At 41.5% G+C, this 17,338-nt stretch overlaps 1 pseudogene; it reads left to right on the forward strand.

Annotated features, from left to right (window-relative positions):
• The first annotated feature begins 15,540 nt into the window (after positions 1-15,540).
• Positions 15,541-16,453, forward strand: LOC138398858 (ADP-ribosylation factor-like protein 6-interacting protein 1 pseudogene; annotated as a pseudogene).
• Positions 16,454-17,338: the final 885 nt, after the last annotated feature.

A 17,338-nucleotide genomic window follows, 5' to 3' on the forward strand; every position in this document is an offset into this window, starting at 1 on the left:
GAACTGTGGCATGGGCACCCATTGGTGTAGTTTGTGTAATATCGGAATGAAGGCCTTTTTAGATTTACTGGAAGAGGTTTGTGTTTAAAGTGCCAACTGTCTCGAAAGCTTTAATGTACAAATGGGACTGGAGAACCAGGAAGAATGGGGGAAAGAGTCACCCTGAGATCTCATTCCAGTGTCAGCCTGACCATCAGTGAGCGCTGGGACATACCCCGGAGGCGTGTGTGTGTGTGTGTGTGTGTGTGTGTGTGTTCTTGCTATGGGGTCGATAATGATGGGAAATACCATGCTACTGACCAGCACCCGGACGCTGGACAGCAATGGAGGTGAGGAATTGAGATGAAAGCATGGGGAAGACAGGAGCAGCCGGAAGTAGGCGATTGCAAGGAATTAAGAGCAGTTAAAATGTAAAGTTGAGATGGATGGGTGCTCCAGTTCATTCCTTTGCCTGCTTAGACACTGTGATTAAACACACACACATACACACCAGTGTAGGTTTATGCCTGCCTCACCTAGATGGCAAAGAGCTCACTGTCAGGTGGAATCAAATCCAAATTTTGTGTCTCTGCTGTTTCCATTTTACCAACTTCTCTCCCTCCTTGGATCTCTTTCGTTGGTGCCACCCCCTGGTGGGCCCAGTGCCTCCAAGTTTGAATATCCCTTCCTGGCTCCTAAACTTTTGTTTCCCTCACAGTAGGGTGAGATTGAGTATGATCCCAGTGGTCAGGACACAGGCTGGACCCTGCTGTGCTGGGGACTTGCCCGTGGCAGACACACCCGCCTCCCAGCAGCTGCAGCCCTCGAAGGCTCTGGCAAGGCTTTGTGATTTGAGGACAATTGATGAACTTTAACATTTTGTTCTAGAATAAGTGACCTGTTATGTGTTGGATGGGTTGTGCAAATTATGCTATTATTACATTTTCTTGGTTGACATTTTCACACATTGTTTGAAACTTAAAAGAATTTGCATGGGTTGGGCTATTAATCTACATTTACAGAGTAGCCTTCATGCTTTGTTTTTTTTAATTTTTAAGTTTGAGACACTCCCTCTTGAAAAGATATTTTAGCAGGAAGCTTAAAACAAAATATCTAACAGTGGAGACGCTCTGTTTGAAAGAGTCGTTCCCCATCCCGCGCCCTACCGCCTCAGGGCTTTTTTCCTCCACTGTGCCGAGAGCCTCAGATGGCCCCCACTAAAGTTTATAAATAGATCCACCATTTATAAAAGTCAGCATGTGCATGATGATCTTTATCTCTGGGTGGAGTTCCCAGTAATTTTTGCTTTGCTTATTTTATAATTTTCCAAACTGGAACATATATTTCTTGTGTGGATATTAAAAATATTTGATCAAAAGTATACATACGTATGAAAAAAACAGAGAGAATAACAAACTAGAGAAAAATATAATAGCTGATACGGTTATTGGATTATGGATGATTTGTGTCTTCATTTCCTAAAATGCCCTCAATAACATTTGTAACAGCAAAGAGACTCAGGGACACAGAGGTGCACTGATGAATTTTAATATTTTATTGAGTAGTAGCCCAGCCAAAAAGAACCTTGCTATGATTAAGTGAGCCTTAATAGAAAGAAACAATTAATGCCGGACTTATAATAATTTGCTAAAATTATAATAGCCAACAGTAAGCTGTAGTAACTTTTGATTTAGTAATGAAGGTTCTTTCACGTACATCTTTTCCTTCCCCTTTCCAGGAAACTAATGGGTGAATTCTGGGGCTCTCGCCTGGGAGCAGGACTCATAGACCAAGAGATGTGTTGGCTGGACCCAAATCAATGCCTCTAACTCCAAGTACCCACTTGAGATTCGGGCTTCGTATTAGATGTCCATGCCAAAGGCACCGTGGGCAGCTCCCCAGCCCAGTTTCAGCAGCTCCAGGGGGAAATGGCTTATCTCTGTGGACTCTCCCTGACTTAGAGCAATTGTCTCTTCCACATAGCCCTATTTTATGTCTCAAACAAACCCTTCAGGTTTGGTGAACTCTGCCCAGCTCTTTCCACATGATATTGTCAACGGAAAAGAACCCAAACTCTGTAAAATAATTTAAAGAGGTTTATTCTGATCTGAATATAGGCAACCACGACCCGGAGCCATGCCTAGGAAGCCTTGAGCAAATGGTCTCATATGGTTGGGTTACATTTGGTTTTACACATTTCAGGGAGACAGGAATTACATGTAAAGTCATAAATCAATACATGGAACTTATACATTGGTTTGGCCCAAAAAGGTAGGACATCTTGAATTGGGAGATTACAGGCTATAGGTGGATTTAAAGATTCTTGGAGTTTTGATTGCTTAAATAAATGACGCTTTGTCTAAAGGCTTGGAATATTTTAAGATAAATAAGGAAGTTTGTTAATCAGGAACAAGCCACTGGCAATATACCAGACATAGACCTAGACTCAAGTGATCTATTTGGTAAACCTGCAGGTGTGGTTTAAATTTTGTCTTGTATAACGTTAGGCCTGGTAATGAGTTACAAAGGATACTGGCAAGAAGGGAGCGGGGCATGATGAGGCACATCTGACCTCTCTTCTCATGGCCAGCAACTCAACTTTAGGGTATTTCTGGGGTTCCCTTGACCAAGAAGGGGTCCATTTAGTCAGCTGGGGGGCTTAAGATATTGTTTTAATTTGCAACATGGTGACAAAAATGTTGTTTTTATTTATAGAGAATTATATTCTTAATTCATAGAACATTGCTTATAAGTTGTATTAATGATACCAAACTGAGATGACTAGCAGCAGCAAGGGATATTATACATAATATATATATTAGATATTATACGTAATATATATAAGGGTCAAGAATGCAGACTCTGGAATCAAAGCTCAGGTCCCAAGCTCGACTCTTTCAGTGGCAACTAGCTATGGGATGTGGAATAAACTCAGTCTCCCCGTGTCAGTGTGGTAATAGCCACACGACCTGGCATGCTATCAGGAGGGTTAGGTGAGATGACGCATGCAAAGTACTTAGAGCAGAGCCTGGCCCGGGGAAGTGTTGGCTGTGGTTGCACTAGGGGAGGCTACAGCAAGCAGGTCTCTGAGGGTGTCTGTGAGTCCTACAGCAGTCCCATTGCTGAGGGCCCCCAGCACCGGCTACTTTGTGAATAAACCAATGAGTTAGTTTCCTATTGCTGGTATAACAAATTACCACAAGCTTAGTGACTGAAAACAACCCAACTTTATGTCTTACAGTTCTGGAAGTCAGAAGTCCACAGTGGGTCTGCAGGGCTGGATTCTCTCCCTGGGAGAATCCGTTTACTTGGCTTTTCCAGCTTCTAGAGGCTGCCTGCATCCCTTGCCTCGTGACTGGCATCACTCTGACCTCTGCTTCTGTCCTTACATCTTTTTCTCTGACTCTGACCCTCCTGCCTCTCTCTCATGAGGACCTTGTGACTACACTGAGCTCACCCAGATAACCACGATCATCCCCACATCTCAAGATTCTTAACTCAAAGATCATATCTGCGAAGTCCCTTTTGCCATGGGAGATAACACAGTCACAGGTTTGGGAGATTAGGATGTGGACATCTCTGGCGGGGGGGCGGGGGGAGCTGTTTTTCTGCTGACCACACCAAGTGTCCAACTGGTGGATGTGCTCCTGGGTTGTGCTTTTGGTCCTAACCTTCCCTGATGGATAAACTGAGGGGCAGATGGCACTTTTGCCATCAGTTTATTAAGAATGATGGATGGTAAGAGTAACTCATGAAATGTGTTTATGTCATCTCTAAGGATCTCCTCTGCCATGGCCCTGGTTTTCATGCGAGCAAAAGGAAATGTACCTGTCACATAGGAAGAACATGAAATGTTTTTTTTCCTATTCCTCCACAGAGACATCCTCACATCAGCTGACAAAAACCAGGGTGACCTGTAGGTGGCAGGAGGGACCCTGTGCTGATGGCAAAGGGCATACATGGGTAGGAAGGTGAACTGTGGAATCTCCCATAGTGTTTATGGGAGAAATCAAGTGAAGTGATTTTCTCTAGACAAAAGCATCCATATGCCATAGCAAAATTGCATCTTTGATAAGTCAGGTAAAACTACAATTCTATTCCACAGAAAGGCAAAGAATTTCAATTTTGGTGTATTTTAAACTTCTGCTAAAATTGTATTTAAGATAGAAATGCAGCTGTGTGTAAATGAACTTTTTGTAAAATGTGTTTTTCTTTTTTTAGTGTATGATTATGCATAAGAATAAACACAAATGAGAACTTGTATCTTCTGGAGTTATTTAGATGGAATAAATAATGGGCTATGTGTGACCTTGTGTACAAATGAGGTAGTGGGTAATGCTTCAGAGAAGTAGTCCTTAACTTCTCTGAGTCTTAGGTTTCTTTGGTAATCTGGTCAAAGTGTCCGGGAAAGTGTTACCATTCTACACATTTTGCAAGTAATTTTAGGGGTGTGTGTGGCTGATTACCCAAGTGCATCCAGAGACCTCAACTAGAGATCCCCAGCTCACTGGAGGAGGAACTTTGGGCTGGGAGTGGGAGGGAGAGACAGGAACAACATTAATTCTTACTCTGGCTTGACATTTCAATCATAGTCTGGTCTGGAGAACTTCTGTAAAATTAATGGTGAAACATTTTCATTTCTATGTCTGCTCTTTCTTATTCTCTGGGGCCATGTTAGATTTAATCCCTAAGACAGTTTTTGTCATTGTTCTGTTTCCCTCCTATTAGCATGCCTTCCTGGCATGGATAAATTTCCTAGACCAGTGGTTCTTACTTGGGGTGGGGGGTGACTGTGCCCCAGCCCAGAGGACATTTGGCAATGTCTGGAGAAATTTTTTGTTGTTATAATTGAGGGAGATGCTACTGGCATCTGGAAGCCCAAGGACACTGCTAAACATCCTACATTGCCCAGGAATGTCCCCCACGACAAAGAATTATCTGCCCCCAAATGTGAACAATGCTGCAGTTGAGAAACTGGGCTAGACAATTCAATCGAACTCCTTTTCAAACAGGAATTGCCATGATTTTCAGTGTGAACATGAGGTTGCTCTTTGAGAAATTAAGAGAGCAATGTTCACAGTTGGTGTTGCTGTTTTCTGTCACCAGGCATTTTGTTTAAACAGAGATGAGGATGTTCACCAAGGTGTCTAGTCATCTCCCCCTGAAGTGAACACATGTGGCTGGCACACAGTACTTTCTTAGAACTACTGACAGATTCTTTGGGGAAAAGACGTGTTTTCATAATTAGTGTTCACACAGTGATGAAAAGGAAAATAAAAGAACCTTAGAAGAGTAGACAACGAGACATAACTCGACTGCCTTAAAATGTACTTAGAATTGCACTTCTGTAAGTATAATTTTTGAATTTTAATACTGCTTCTGATTTGTTTATCTTTTTAATTTTTTATGCTAAATCCCTCCCTGATGTCAATTTCAATATGTCCATGCTCCTGCACCCAGTCTTGCTTCTGCTGGTGACTCCCTGCCTCCAGCATGAGTACAGGGCAGCTCGGCCATCTGGGCTGTTCCTCACCTCACCTCTGGCTGTTGGGCTGAACTCTGACATTCACCCACTTTCTGCATAATCCCTGCCATTGCCTGGGTTCACAATTGCACTATGGCTTCTATGCTATTATTTTAATTACTTCTTAACTGGTCTCTTCAAGACCAACCTGATCCTTCCCTCTGTCTCATAAACCCACACTACTGACAGAATAGTCTTTGTAAATAAAAATCTGTTCATGAAACCGAGGCTTTAAATGTGAGTAGCTTCATTTACTTATATATGTATTTACACAATTCCTTCATCCAGAAAAACCTTTCCCTAATGCGGTAAGTGAGGCCCAAACACACCCTACCAGGTGACATGCAGGATGATGTCACTGTGAGATTAATGAGCTGCGTGGGGAGATCTGCCTGCCTGGATTCCCAGTGTTCTTCGGCAAGAGTCGAATACATCATCGCTGCTGTTGGGAGCTGCCCCTGGAGGTTGCCTGCTCTGGGCTTGACTCCCATGGGACGACTCTGAGCGATTTCGCTGGCAGGTCTCCCAGGATGAGCACTAGTGGCTCCAGGAATCATTTCTGAACGTCAGCCTCATCTTTGACTCTTGCAATTGGAGTATACCGGGGACACAGGGGACCACCCACCACCTTTATTGTTGCCTGGCTTCTCCTCCCCTCTCCATCCGCTTTCTTCTGTAGAAGTGAAAATATTCTAGAGCAGGAGGATGAGCGCCAACTGTGAAGCACATTCTATCTGAAGCCAAGTGATCACAGACGAGGGTCCCCTCCAGAGGGCACTGCGTCAGGGCACTGCGTCAGGCTTCCCCAACTTGGCCCCAGCTTACCATTCAAAGTTCATCTCCTGCCACTGTGTTCCCCTAAGCCCCTCCCAGCACACACACACACACACACACACACACCCCTCCAGACCTATTCCTATCCATTCCTGGGGGACTTTTCTTGCTCCCTGTTCTCTTAAGCCACCATGAGCATCCTGATCTAAAAATGCTGTTTTTCTCTCTGTCCGCTTGGAAATCTCTAAGATTTCTTGATCACCTAGTCCCACTCTGAAGCCTCTCGATCATTCAACAAATATGTTTCAACAAATACAGTCATCCCTCAGTATCAGAGGGGGATTGGTTCAGGACCCCCCTGGGTATCTGCGGATGCTCAAGTCCCTGAGCTAAAACAACATAGTATTTGCATATAACCCACGGACATCCTGCTATATACTTTAAATCATCACCAGATTACTTATAACACCTGGTACAATGTGAGTGCTATAACATATAGTTGTTATATTGTATTATTTTAAAATTTATATTATTTTCAATTTTTGTACTGTTATTTTTTTCCCAAATATTTCCCACACGAGACTGGTTGAATCTGTGGATGGGAACCTGTGGGACGGAGGGACAGCTCTGTGTTGCTACTGACATACAGATTAAATTAACAAAGGAGGCTTGGGCCGTCTGGAGGCTCACAGTTCAGTGCAGGAGACAGAAGATTAAGCAGGAAGTCCCTGTGAAGCTTAAGTTTTGGGCAGGAGGCATTATTGGGGTGTTTGGGGACCTTGGAAGTACCTCTGTGTGCTGGCGTCTCTCCGTCAGACCATGGGCCACCTCAGGTCAGATACTGTGTGCTCCACGTGGTGCCAAGTACCCAGCACGCCAGGCACATGGCGGTGCTCAGTCATTTTTTGTTAACTGAATTAATGAGTCTCAAAATGCAGCAGGACCTGAGTAATCATGTATGGCAGAAACGTGGAAAGAGGGGGAAAATGTCTTCAAGGTGTGGAAACCTTTGCAGAACAGGGCCAAAGCCAGTGTTTTGCTCTTGGTAGGTCTTCAAGGAACACTGCCAGACATTGTCTCAGACAGAGCTGGCCTTTGCTAAAGAGACAGGAGAACCCAGACACATAGTGACTGGGTCACAGAACAGACTGTCGGTGAGAGCGTCTATTTTCAGTAAAACTGTAGTTAGAATGGGAAGTGTGGCTGCACTTGGCTGGCTGTGTCCCCGTGTTCCTGCTGTGACCAGTTATTGGAGGTGTGTGTTTGTTTTTGCCAGGTTTTTAGAACAGCGACAAAATTCTGTTATTTCTCTTAGGCTTGTCAGATCATGAAGTAGTGATTTTTGAAAAATACTTAAAAACAGTGTGAGGGTCTCAGAGTCCTGCCCTCTGGGCAGTGTTGGAAAATCCAGGAAAATGGCTTCTTCTCCAGGGCCTCTTGATCTTCTATCTGGGAAACCTTTAAAAATCAACCAGATAAAAAAGTATTTTTCAGATATACTGAGACTTATAATATGGTGGGAAAGATTTTGATTGGGAAATATAAATAATTTATTTCAAAATCTCTTGATTCTTAACTATTTCTGAATGGATTTCATGCCCGTGTATACCCCTTAGTTGGTTGCGGGGAGGGAAAAGAAAAACCGAAATAATTTTTGTCTTGATAGTTCTGTTTCTTCATCCTTGGCCAAATCCATCTTTCATTGCTGGTCATATTATTTGGATTGGAGGTAAGTTTCCTACAGGCCTTAGAGCACGTTGGTGTTATGCCATCGTGAGCTACACTCACCCGGACACCTTCCTGCAATGTCAGTGATAATAATGCTTATTGGTCACCTTAAAATTTATGGCAGTATAATTCCAGGTGCAAGAAAAACGTGTTATCAGATGTTCATGCGAATGCTAAATACTCCCCTATGCTCCTTTTGAATGTGATAATGGCAGGTGTCAGTAACTTGGATTTGACCTCCATCAACCTAATAATGCCCTATTGCTCAAAGATATAAAAGTATAAAACATATTTGAAGCAAGCTTTAAAAATGCTGGCCCTATACACCTTGTCCAGTTCTCCTCTCTAAGAAAAACAAAGCCACAAAACCAATTATATAACTGGGCAGCTTTTCAGGATAAAAGTGTAACTCCCTTTGGCCTATAATATCTATTCTAACCACAGCCTTCATCTCAAAGGCCTAAATATTAGTTAATGGTCCTCTTAACTTGGAGAAATATTTTTTAATTACAAAGTCCATGGGAATGCTTCTCTAGGCAGCTTCTCAAAAGGGGGAGAAAAACATAACTCCTTCCAAAATAAATATAGAAATATTTATTCTCTCTCACCCACCCAGTAATATTTGATCTGATGGAACAATAGCACTTTGTGCTCAATACCAAATGTCCTAATGAAGATTTTACATTTTATATTTACCAGCATAAAGAGACACAAATACAAACTCTCCTACGTGTACCTGAGAGGTTCCTGGAGTTAGAGGTATCCTTTCTTGGTACGCTGTGCTCATTTTTCAGGAATCTGGTTTTAATTTCATGGTTTCATTAGGAGAAAACGGCAGTACACATTTTGTTTAAGCAAGCTGAACCCAAGACGGGGCATGTAGACAGGCGCACACCCACGTCCTGGAGCTGCCCCACGCCGGGGAGCCGAGCAGCGCCATTCTGCTTCCCAGACAACACCCATCTCACCGTGGCCAGCCCTGGGCCGCGAGTCCGAGTGGCTGTGGATTCCAGCCCAGGCTCGTTTGTTTAAGTCCATCCACCAGAAAGCTTTTGAGGAGTTTCCAGTTCAGGATTATTACGAGTAGAGCTGGATGAACACCACTGCATGTCTTTGGTGAGCATGTGTTGGCATTTCTGTTGAGTACCTGGGAGTGGACTTTGTTGGTGAGGCCACATTTTGATGAAGCTAACAAGAGAGAGCTGCAAAAAAATTATTCTTTATTCTGAAGAAAAGGACTAGTTAAAAGCCCAATAATTATCGAATATGAGTCATGGAAGAGAGGGTAGGGGTTGACTGAGTCAGTGTTTCCCAAACATTAATGTGCATATGGATTGCTATGGGCTGAATTGTGTTCCCCCAAAATTCATTATGTTGAAGTCCTAACTCCCGGTACCTCAGAATGTGACTGTATTTGGAGATAGGGTCTTTATAGAGATGCTTAAGTTAAGGTGAGGCCTTTAGGGTGGGCCCTAATCCAGTCTGATTTGTGCTGCGGTCCCAGGTGGCCCACAAGTGCTTTGCGGAGGCCAGTGAGGACTGCGCGGTGGGCTGCAGAACCGAGCAAGGTTTTCAGACCAACCTCTCCTTCTTCAGGCACCTCAGAGGCAGCAGCGTCTTGTTCACGGGCTCTCTTCTCCCTGGAGAGTGCGGCTGCTGCGCCTGCGGCGCTCTCCCTTCTGACCACCTTGCCTTCATTTAAATCTCGTGGGAGCAAATCGGTGCTGTGGTTCCAATGGCCAAATACAGTGTGTGCACCAGGTGGTTTGTGGACGTCTGAACTGAGCATCACAGAGCTCCTGGGAATAACTGAGGCTCAGACGGGTGCAGTTTGGGCCGAGGAGGATACGCTGGTTTGGGAGCACTGCAGAGCCCCGAGTGGTGCTGTCCTCACCTGCACACCCTGGGACTGCCAGGTTCCCGCCCAGGCCGTGTCCATTCTTTGTGGACATCCTCAGGAGTGTCTCAGGGACTCAGGGACCAGCACTTGAGATGCTCTCGATCATCTCAAAGCTTTGCCCCCACTGCTGCCAGGTTCACCAGGAGATGCCAGTGCCCAGGCCCCCTGGTTTGCAAAGCCAGAGATCTTGACATGTTCACCCTGCAGCCCCCCACAGTCTCCTAAGCAGTAGTGATAAAGTGACTCTCCTTCCCTCGTGTCACACAGACACCTGCATGCTCCACACCTCACGGAGTCCCTCGTGGAAACAACTCCTTCAGATTCTCATCCCATGAGCCTCTACTGCAGAGGCAAGGGTTTAGACTGGGCTCAGAGGCGGATCCCTGAAACAGATGCCATGTGGTTGAGACTCCCCGTCTCCCTCTGTAGCACACACAGCCTAGAAGGGGCCCTCACGCTCAGCCACTCCTGGGAGCAGCAGCCCTCTAACTAGTGTCGATGCAGCTGTAGATGAGAGATGCTCAGATGCGGCCCAAGCACCCCTTGCCTAGGAAGGGACCAACCTACATGAATATATTTTCTGATTAAAGAAGAGTATGTGTTATGGCAGAAATCTGGAAGCTATAGAAAGTACGCAAAGAAAACTTAAGTCACCCACAATTCCACCACCCAGCAATTGCCATTGTTACCAGTGCTATATATCTTTCCCTACTCTCCACTCTACGTATGCAGATAGAAACTTGTAAACCTATTTTCATACAAGCTATTCATACATTTCTGTAGCCTACTTCCACCTCTACTTACTGTAAACCTTCCCCCAAATAGTCCTCTTTCCCTGCCATCAATTTTGATGTGTATAGTATTCCATGGTATGATTGTCTGTACTTTTGGTAATCTATTTCGGCTACTAGTAGACAACTTGGGTAATTAAAACTGTTTATATTATGCACTAGACTGTTGTGAATATCCTAAATATTTTCTCACATCCTTAATATTTTTAAAGAAACATTCCAAAAAATGATATTGTTGAGATAAAAGTTGGGCACATTTTGAGGCGTCTTCCAAACGGGACCCTAAAATGTTGCGCTGATGTACACGCCCATGTACACGACCATTCCCACGACACTCACTGCTGCCTGACTCACTTTCATGATTTGGCCTGAGTAGAGGTTGCTTCTGGCTCTATTTCGGATTCAGAGTTTATTGGCCTGTTGCACAAGCCATTCACAATATGGCTCTTAACTTAAAATGTACCCAGCTGGACCAGGTCCTCTGCTAGACCATGTTCACTTCAGGGACCATGCTTTCCAAAGTGAATTTGGCAAAAAATTTCCACAGAACTGGAAAGCAGGCAACTGCAAATTTTAATTTTATTTCCTCCTAATATTAAAAAAAAATTTTACAACTTTATTAAGGTTTGACAGGATAAACTTCATATATTTAACAAGTGTAATTTGATAAGCTTTGATACTGTATGTACCAGTAAAACCACCACCACAGTCAAGGTAATGAGCATATCCATCACACCCAAAAGTTTCCTCTTGCACTTCTGTAACCCTCTTTTCTCCCCTTCCTGCTACATATCTTCAGTCCTTGAGCAACAACTCATCTGCTTTACATCATTCTAGATTAGTTTGCATTTTTTAGAATTTTATATAAATGGAAACATACAGCTTTGTATTTTTTTGGTATGGTTCCTGTCATTCAGTATACTTATTTCAAGATTCATCCGTGTCCTGCACATCAAGAGTCCATTCCTTTTTATTGCTAACTAATATTCCATTGTATGGATATATTAAAATTTACTTATTCATTCACCTGTTAATGGACATTCAGGTTGTTACCAAGATTTTAACTATTGAAAATAAAGCTGCTATGAATATTCATGTACAAGTCTTTGTATGAACATATGCTTTTAATTCTCTTGAGTAGATACAACGGAGTAGAATGGCTGTGTCATATGGGAGGTCTAACTTTTTAAGAAACTGCCAAATTGTTTTCCAAAATGGCTGTACCATTTAATTCTCAGTAGAACATAAGAAAGTTGCAGTCACTAACACTTGGCAAGATGAATGTTGTTATTTTAACTGTTCTAATAGGTGTGTAGCAGTGTCTCATTGAGGTTTTAGTTTATATTTCCCTAATAGCTAATGATGTTCAGCATTTTTTAATATGCTCATTTTGCCATCCATGTATGTTCTCTGATGAAATGTCTTTTTAAATCTCTCACTCACATTTTATTTTATTTTGGTTCTGTTTGCTTATTGCATTTGAGAGTTCTTATATAATTGATACGAAGTCCTTTTCTGGATATGTGATTTGCAAATATTTTCACCCAGCTTGTGGTTTGTATTTTCATTTTGATAAGAGTGCTTTTCAAAGAACTCTAGAAATGCTATAGTATTAAAATTTATATCTAGGTCTATGGTCCATTTTGAGTTCATGTTTTTGCATATGTTGAAAAGGCCACTGAATTGCATTTGTACCTTTGCTGAAAATCAATTGATCACATATATGTGGGCCTATTTCTAAACTCTGGTTGACTTCATTGATCTATGTGTCTAACATGATGCCAGTACCACTGTCCTGATTAATGTAGACTAATAAGAAGATAGGACTGTTCAAGATATCTATTTCTTCTTGAGTGAGTATCGGTAGTTTTTGGTTTTTAAGATATTTGTCCATTTTATCTAATTTGTCAAATTTATTAGCATAAAATTCATAATATTCCTTTATCTTCATTTTAAGATATGTAAAATCCATACTGACACCATCTTCTCTTATTCCTGATATTGGTAATTTGTGTCTTTCTTTTCTAATTAGGCTGGCTAGAGTTTTATCAATTTAATTTTTCTCAAAGAACATCTTTTGGTTTAATCAATTTTCTCTCTTTTTTTTGAGACAGGGTCTCACTCTGTTGCCTTGGCTAGAGTGCAGTGGCACGATCATAGCTCACTGCAACTTCACACTCCTGGGCTCAAACAATCCTCCCGCCTTGGCCTCCCAAAGTGCTGGGATTACAGGTGTGAGCCACCATGCCGGGCCTCTGCTGTTTTTAAGTAGATCAGGACAAGGTAGCTGAAAGAAATGCAGAGCACAAAGGATATACTTCAGTGGCTCCTTTTGCGTAGACGGTCATTTCACCTGTGAACAGGCAATGACTCAGAGAGAGCTCTGTGTCACCTGCCAGAAAGAAATTTAAGGCTCCATAAACAGGCAGGCAGTGAGGATTTCACTCTTCAGAGAACCCTGCCACCATCCAGGAGTGACAGCCCTGTGTACGTAACCTCTAATAAACTCATCTGACCCATCAAGCTGGCTTTGTCTGGGTCATTCTTGGTCTCTCAGCACCCTTTCAGTTTGGGGGGTGGTGTTTCTACACCATCCTGGGATTTTCCCCAAACAAGCATACATCTTTAACTCATCACAGTTACTTTCAAATGATATTATATCACTTCATATGTAGTATAGAGCCTTACAATACTATATTTCCATTTCTTCTCTGCTGGTCTTTATGCTATTGTTTTCATATATGTTATGAACCCTATAATACATTGTTATTTTTTATTAAAATAGGCAGTTATAAAGCTATTTATAACTATTTATATATAGTCAGTTTTTATATTATATATATATAATTCATATTTACATATAGTCAGTTTTTAAAAATTAAAAAAAATAGTCATATATTTACCTGATGTTACCATTTCCAATGTTCTTCTTCCTTTGGGTAAATCCTTTTTTCACCTGGTATCATTTTCCTTCTGCCGGGCTGAAAGAATTACTTTAATGCTTCTTCAAGTGCAGGTCTGCTGGTGATGAAAACTTTCAGTTTCTGTAGATCTGAAAAAGTTTTTATTTCACCTTAATTTTGAAAGGTATGTTTAAAAAATATAGAATTTGAGGTTGATGGTTTCTTTTTTTTCTTGCAGCATTTTAAAGACACGTCTCTGCTGCATTTTTGCTTGCAATTGTTTCCAAAGAGAATTTTGCTATCATCTTATCTTTGTTTTTTCTGTACCTAACCTTTCTTCTTTGATTGCTTTTAAGATTTTCTTTTCATCATTAGTTTTGAGCAATGTGATTATGAAGTACCTTGGAGTAAATTTCATCATGTGTTTTTGTGCTTGGGGTTTGTTGAGATTCTTCAATCTGTAGGTTTATAGTTTTTATCAAATTTGGGGAATTTTCATCCATTATTTCTTCAAATATTTCTTTTGTCTCTCTCCTCTCAGAAGATGCCAATTGCATATATATCAAGCTGCTTAAAGTTGTCCCACAGTTCACTCATTTCATTCATAATTTTTTTCTGTTGTTTCTTTTAGATAGTTTCTATTGCCATGTCTTCAAGTCCACTAACCTTTTCTTCTTCAACATTGAATTTGCCATTAGTCCAATCAAGTGTATTTTTATCTCACATTGTAGTTTTTGTCTCTAGCAGTTCATTTTCATCTCCAGAAGTTTTATGCATATTATATAAATATGTATTTATATTACAAATATATAAATAAATGATATATACATAATATATAATCTTCCATGTTTCTACTTACTTTTGAACATAGTTTATAAAAATTATTTAAATATCCTTATCTGCTAATTCTGACATCTGTGTCAGTTCTGGGTTGGTTTCAATTTATTGATTTTTCTCCTCATTGTGGGTCATCCTTTCCTGCTTCTTTGCATGGCTGGTAATCTTTGAATTCCAGTCATGGTCATTGTGAATTTTCCTTTGTTAGATGCTGGATATTTCTGCATTTCTACAACTATCCTTGAGCATTGTTCTGGAAAGCAAATTACTATCTTCTCAGGTCTTATTTCCAAGATTTGTTCAGGCAGGACCAGAGCTGAGCCTAGTTGAGGGCTAATTATTCCCCACACTGAGGCAAGATAACTTCAGGGACTCTGTCCAATACTCTGACAATTATAGGGTTTTCCAATCTGGCTGAAAGGAATAGGCAGGCACTATTCTCACCCCTGTGTGGGTGGCACCTTATGAGTGTGAGTGTCTCTTTAAGAGTAAGCCACCGAGGATGTCATATCCTCCCCCACAACTGTCATTTAATTTCTACTTTCTGAGTTTTGCAGAGCTGAATCAATTTGACAGAACCCAATCACATGTATAGCCAGCTACCAAATAATCTGGAAAGTTTTTAGCTTTTCAATCTCCATAGAAGACACACCAGAAAGGACATGAGGTGGAAGCTAAGTAAGCCAACTCCCAGGGCTGGTTACCAAATTGCTTCGGAAAACACACTCAGGCTGTTAAACATCTTGTGTTATGCAGCTCAACAATAAAAAGGCAACACAATCGAAAAATGGGCAAAAGCATTTGAATCGGCATTTCCCAGAGGAAGATATGTAAAGAGCCAATAAGCACATGAAAAGATGCTCAACATCATTAGTCATCAGGGAACTACAACGTAAAACCATAGTGAGGCATGACTTCATACCTAGTAGAAGGGCTAAAATAAGAAAAGATAGACCATAGACGTGGAGAAACTGAAACCCTCATACATTGCTGGTGGGAATGTAAAATTGTGTGGTAGCTTTGCCAAACAGTTTGGCAGTTCTTAAAAAAGTTAAATACAGGCTGAGATAGCTGTGCAGTTCTCTGGAGGCAGGTTGAGCCGGAGGGTGGCTTACGCCCGCTGATACAGCATTTCAGGGACGATGGTGGAGGGAGATAATCATAGCACCAACTTGCTGGCTGCAGAAACTGCAAGTCTGGAAGAGCAGCTGCTAGGATGGGGAGAAGTGATGCTGATGATGGATAAAGTCCTCCAAAGGGAAAGAGCCTGGTTTCCACCTGCCATCATGGGTGTGGTTTCTTTGGTGTTTCTGATTATCTATTATCTAGATCCCTCTGTTCTGTCCGGTGTTTCCTGTTTTGTTATGTTTTTGTGCTTGGCTGACTACCTTGTTCCTATTCTAGCACCTAGAATTTTTGGCTCCAATAAGTGGACCACCGAACAACAGCAAAGGTTCCATGAAATTTGCAGCAATCTAGTAAAAACCCGATGCAGAGCTGTGGGCTGGTGGAAACACCTCTTCACACTAAAGGAAGAAAAACCTAAAATGTACTTCATGATCATGATCATTTCTCTTGCTGCGGTTGCTTGGGTGGGACAACAAGTCCACAACCTGCTTCTCACCTACCTGATAGTGACTTTCTTACTGTTGCTTCCTGGACTTAACCAACATGGAATCATTTCGAAGTACATTGGAATGGCCAAAAGGGAAATCAACAAGCTTCTCAAACAAAAAGAAAAGAAAAATAATTCATCTGCTTTATTCAATGTGATTAATGGAGTGTACATTGTCCCTGGGAACAGTTTCTACTATACTGTGTGGATACTAAAATGTTACAGACATAGCTCTTTGCTCTCCCTCACTCTGCCCATAGTTAATAGAAATTCAGACTTGCCAAGTATGGCTTTGTGCATAGTGTCTTCATGTCAAGTGTAGTTGGATACGTTCTCATCAGTTGCTCTTATATGGACAACTCATTAGTGAGTATGACTTACTTTGATTTTTCTCACCTAGTGTTAATTGAATTCTTACTTTTAGACAACCTCCTTTAAAATAATTAATATAGTAGTGGACTTTACCCTTTAGTACAGTTAAAGTGACTTTGGATAATTGTTGGAGTTGATCTTTGCTTTAGTTGGATACAAAATAGTGGTCTGTGGCTACAGGAAGCTGGTTCTACTGTCTGTTTTCACAGTCTGCTTAAAAAACTGTCTGATTTCAGGAATATAGAGACCAAATTTACCACTTCTGATGAATAGACCAATTAAGAATCATTCCTCATTCTGTTTCTTTGCCGTGGGGAGGAAGCCCCATGGAATAAAATGAAACTAATTCCATGCCCTAGTGTGTGTAGGTTTCTCTCTTGTGCAAAACTTAGCAATTTGTAGGAAACATCGGTCCTTTCTCCCAAATGAGGAAAATCTGACAGGCTTAGAGCTCTTGTCCCCTTGCACTAAGACTTTGAGTTAGTAAATATATAAAGCCTTTTTAATAGCAGACTTCCAAAAGATTACATTTAGGATTTTTAGCATACTTTTAATTTCACATTTTCAGCTGACTTTAGCTATAATATACAGTAGGTTAAGACTTCTCTGTGATCTTTACTCCACGACCAGCCAATAAAGGCCAAAGTCGTCTATGTTTAGTCAAGATTCATTTCAGTAGAAAGTAGCTTTATCTGACTAATTTTTGAGACCAGAATAAGCCTTTAAAGGTAATCCTCAAAATTCTCATTTTATGGTAATTACCTGGCTGTTTCAGTCTCCATAGGTTTGGCATAGAAGATAGTGATTACACTGGTGTCTGACTTTTCTTCTGGATATTTCTCTGAAGAAAATGCAAGGGCTGTTGGTGAGAGCAGACTTGAGGTGGTGATAGTTGGCCTCTGGTCTACTTAGATT

The sequence above is a fragment of the Eulemur rufifrons genome, chromosome 18 (assembly GCF_041146395.1).
Source record: "Eulemur rufifrons isolate Redbay chromosome 18, OSU_ERuf_1, whole genome shotgun sequence".
In the NCBI taxonomy this organism is placed as follows: domain Eukaryota; kingdom Metazoa; phylum Chordata; class Mammalia; order Primates; family Lemuridae; genus Eulemur; species Eulemur rufifrons.